Source organism: Rattus rattus, chromosome 1 (genome assembly GCF_011064425.1).
Source record: "Rattus rattus isolate New Zealand chromosome 1, Rrattus_CSIRO_v1, whole genome shotgun sequence".
Lineage (NCBI taxonomy): Eukaryota > Metazoa > Chordata > Mammalia > Rodentia > Muridae > Rattus > Rattus rattus.
Window position 1 is genome coordinate 148,210,660 of NC_046154.1, and position 4,941 is coordinate 148,215,600.

Sequence of the window (4,941 nt, forward strand, 5' to 3'; positions counted from 1 at the left end):
AAAAAAAAAAAAAAAAAAAAAGGCCAGCCTGCAGCGGTGGCGAGCATGCGCACCAGGGAGAAACCGCGCGCTCGCGCCGTGGCCCCACCTGGCGGCCCACAGCGCCCCCTCTGGGCTGGAGGTCGCGGGGACACGAGCGGCGCGCGGAGGCTTCGCTTAGGGAGTTGGAGTCGTTTGGGGCGCGAGCTTCCAGGGAATAGTCCCTGCCATCGCGTGCTGCTGCAGCGTGCACGGGCCGCTGGGTGCCTTCGCGCCCTCCTGGCCCAGCCCGGCCCTGGTGCTACCACGTTCCACACTGTTGGCCACTTGTGTGAGCGATAGTCACGGTCTAGAAATTTTTGGAAAAAAACGAAGTAGCCTGCTTATTCAAAGGGTTTTCGCGAGTTTGAGTGTCTGCCTTCCAATGTTGCTGCCAATGAACTAGTGGTTGACTCCTGTAATCCCATGATTTGTGAGGCTGAGGCAGGAGAAGTGCTCTGAGTTTAATACCATCCAGGGCTACCTTGTTTCGAAGTAAAACACCGAAACCCAAACCACCACCACTAACCCCCCCCCCCCCGGCAGTGTTAAACGATTGTTTACCTGAGAGTTAAGCTCTTTTCTGTCGTTCTGTCCAGCTCCCCGGTCCCCACTGAATTTACTTGTTACATTGTATTAACACTATGGTCCTCTTTCCTATTTCTGTGTAACCCAGAGTCTTTATTTTTCCTGAAAAAGTTCACTACTTACCCAATCTAGAAGCTAAAATTATTCTAGGTTGCATGTTTTTATTATCCCTTGACATCTAATCCAGCACCAAATCCCACAATTCAGTCTCCTCCCCTGTCCCCACTGCCGTAGTATAGTCCCGGGAGGGGACCTGGCCTGGAACATTACGTTTCCGGTGTAATCACGGTAGTTTAAAAAGGTGGTTATGGAGTCAACTTATTATGTTCAATTTATTGCCCGACAACTTACTTCTATGAGGCTCAGTTTTCTTATTTCTATATCAAAAAGTAGGGATTGAGAGTTGACCTAGTAGCAGGAACTCAACTGAGGATTCAGAACACAGAGGACACGTCAAATTAACCAATCCTTATCTCGTGAGGGGAGAGAATCTTTTAAAGATTTTGAAAGTGAACTGCGTTAAGTGCTGCTGAAGCACTGGGAGGAGGAACCACGGGACGCCACGGTTCCCCTAGCAGGCGGTCTCTTCTGTTGGGAGGGTGATGGTGTGCACCTTAGCTGTCCAAGGAGCTGCTTCAAGGCAAGCGATCAGCAGAGGGGCACTAGACGTAGCTTTGGTTCTTACTTTCTTGGTTAAAGTTGTGTTTCACTTGGCTCCAGATCACGTTCCCCTTTGCCCCATCTAGAATGTTCTTCGAGAAAGCACCTTTGTTTTGTTTTTCCTTTTTCTTCGCGGAAAACTAGCTTGACTAAGTATCCTCTCATGATCTGGTCCTCCTGCTCAAACAGGCGTGGTCCTGTCCTTCAGTGCCCTCCACCTCTGACTCTCATTTGCATTGCCGAGGACTGAGAAGCTATGGTTTGCTTTCCCAAGCTCCCTACTGCCTTTGCGTCATTTCTGTCTTTGTCTGGAACCTTTGCTTGTCTTCTCTAGCTAGTGGAGTTTGTGATTCCTTCAAGTCTTCACAGATACGCAGGCTGAGCAAACCAACCTGATCTTAGGATTCCACTGCATTCTAAAGGAGCTTGGATATAGAAATTATAGCGTTCACTTATTTAAGGTGTATATCCCTATTGTATACAATTGTCACCACAATCTTAGTATGTATATATTTGATCTCGGAAAGAAACAGATTACTTGTACAATGTTACTGTTCTGATGTTAAATGTGTACTAGACGTCTCATCGAGGCTGGCGGGGCGTTGGGAGGTAATAGACACTCTGAGAGGTGAGGTTAGTTGCAGGAAGTATGTCACTGGGGGCTTCCTGCTTTTGTTGCCTTTGTTTTGTATTTTATTTAGACTGGGTCTCACTCTTCGTGTGACTTCAAACTCTCTGTGGTTTTCCTGCGTCCGCCTCCTGAGTGTGAGATGATGGCCGTGAACCGCCAAGCCTGACTGAGCTGGGAGTGCAGCTGCCTTTCCTACATCCTTGGCGCTCGCTCTCTCTCTCTCTCTCTCTCTCTCTCTCTCTCTCTCTCTCTCTCTCCCTCCTCCCTCCCCTCCCCTTCCTCCTCCCCCTCCATTCCGAGACTCTAACATGTAGGGTGGTTCCATTCACATTCAAAGTGAATCTATTTTTTTTTTAAATTTTATTTATTTAATGTATGAGTGCTCTACTGCATTTATATCCACAGGGCAGAAGAGGGCATCGGATCCCATTACAGATGGCTGCGAGCCACCATGTGGTTGCTGGGAATTGAACTCAGGACCTCTGGAAGAAGGGACAGTGCTCTTAACTGCTGAGCCAGCTCTCCAGCCCTGAAACGCTCTCAAAAACAAAACTCCCAGGTGACAATAAAGATGAACTTAGCATCTTAGATGTACCCTTCATTAATTTACTATCCAAACACATCACTTTTACTCAGCAGCCTTCCCCTGGTCTTCAAAGGCTCATGGCTATCTCGCCATGTAAAATACATTTTACTTCATCTGTAAGGAATCCCCAAAGCCTTAGCATTCCTAACCATAGTTCAAACTCTTTTTAAGGCTCAAGGTAATTTCTTTTTTTTTTTTTTTTTTTTGGTTCTTTTTTTCAGAGCTGGGGACCGAACCCCGGGCCTTGCGCTTCCTAGGCAAGCGCTCTACCACTGAGCTAAATCCCCAACCTCAAGGTAATTTCTTAACTGTGAGCCTCTATAGAAGCACTGGGCACGTACATCAACATATAGTGGCGCAGAATAAACACTCCCTTTCCAAAAGGGAGACCAAGAACACAGTAAGGAGAGATCAGACCAAAGAAAGACTAAAACCCAACAAGGTAAATATGGAAGTCTGTTTCTGGCAGGGCGGGACTGGGTGAAGGCATCATTTATGCTCCAGTGGGATCCAGTAATGTGCTGGGTAGCTAGCTATAGTCACCTGAGAGGAAGGAACCTCAATTAAGAAAATGCCTCCACAGGATCCCCATGTAGGCCAGCCTGTACGGCATTTTCTCAATCAGTGATCAGTAGGGGAAAGCCAAGCCCATTGTGGGTGGTGCCAGTTCTCTGCTGGTGGTTCTGGGTTCTGTAGGAAAGTAGGCTGTGGAAGCCACGGGGAGCAAGCCAGTAAGCAGTACCCCTCCATGGCCTCTGCATCAGCTCCTGCCTCCAGGGTTCTGGCTTCCTTCAGAGATGGACTACAATGTGGAAATGCAAGCCACATTTCTTCCCTAACTTGCTTTTGGTTATGGTGTCTTTGCAGCAATAGAAACCCTAGGTAAGACAGCAACACCCTTTGGCCTTCTGCCTGCCATACATGTGCACATGTGACATCCCTCTTAGGTCAGCTTCCGTCCATGATGCAGTTTTCCTCAGCAAGCCCACAATGCTGATCTCTCTCCTATACCCTGGTGTTTCCATTACAACATAGGCCTTACCGTCATAGTTACACACAATGGCCTCAAATTTCCTCCTGGAAGGAAATCCAAGCCTGCCATGCATAGCCTGCACTTGCCCACTGTTGTAATCTTGATGCAAGCCTTCATGACCATTTAATTCTTTCATTTTGCACAATTGCAAAAGTAGAAGCCTGGGGCTATGCTGCCGAGTTGTCTGTTTTTGCCAGCTTGGCTGTGCTCTGGCACCTTCTACACTAGCAGTGGTCTCTAACACCTTGGTGAGCCTAGGAAGAGCTCTCTGCTTGTTTTCAAGCAGAGAACCATTTAGCAAGTTTCTTCTTCTTTTTTTCTTTTCAGTCTCCTTTTCAAGTTGACCAGCAATTTTACAAGTTAGAGCTTTCCCGAGTAGCCTTGCTACAGGTGCCTATCTTAGTTGCTTTATCTGCCGCTGTGATACAATACTCCAACAAGAGCTCCTTAAAAGAGGGAGGATTTATCTTGGCTTGTGGTTTAAGGCTGCAGTCTATCCTGATGGGGAAATCACAGTGGCAGGAGCTTGAAGCTGGTTACAAACATCCAGTCATGAAGCAGAGAAAGATGAATGCTAGTGTTCAGCTCACCTTCTCTTTATCCAGTTCATGACCCCAGCCCAGGGAATGATGCTGCCCACAGTGGGTAGGTCTTCCCCAATTAACCCAATGAAGATAACTCCTACAAAAGCATGCTCAGAAGCCCAACCTCCCAAGTGATCCCATATCTTATCAAGTTGACAGTTGAGATTAGCCAGTCCAGTGATGAAACTTAATAACAGCAATCACTTTAGCTGTTACGGTTCCTTTCCTGGCACCCACCTTGTGTGCAACTATCGACTTCTTCCTATTCCTTGTGGTGGGACTAAATGAGAATGGCCTCCATGGGCTCATATGTTTGAATACTTGATCCCCATTTAATTATCACAATGAACAATTGCTAACTTGTGGGCTGATCTCCAAGAGTCAGTGCAAAGTAAAAGGATGACTTTTCTACTGACATTGGGTTTAAAACTGATGGTTGTATGATCAAGTAGGCTTCATCCCAGGCATGCAGGGATGGTTTAATATACAGAAAACCATCAACGTGATCCATTATATAAACAAACTGAAAGAACAAAACCACAAGATCATTTCATTAGATGCTGAGAAAGCATTTGACAAAATTCAACACCCCTTCATGATAAAAGTCCTGGAAAGAAGGAATTCAAGGCCCATACCTAAACATAGTAAAAGCCATATACAGCAAACCAGTTGCTAACATTAAACTAAATGGAGAGAAACTTGAAGCAATCCCACTAAAATCAGGGACTAGACAAGGCTGCCCACTCTCTCCCTACTTATTCAATATAGTTCTTGAAGTTCTAGCCAGAGCAATCAGACAACAAAAGGAGGTCAAGGGGATACAGATTGGAAAAAAGAAGAA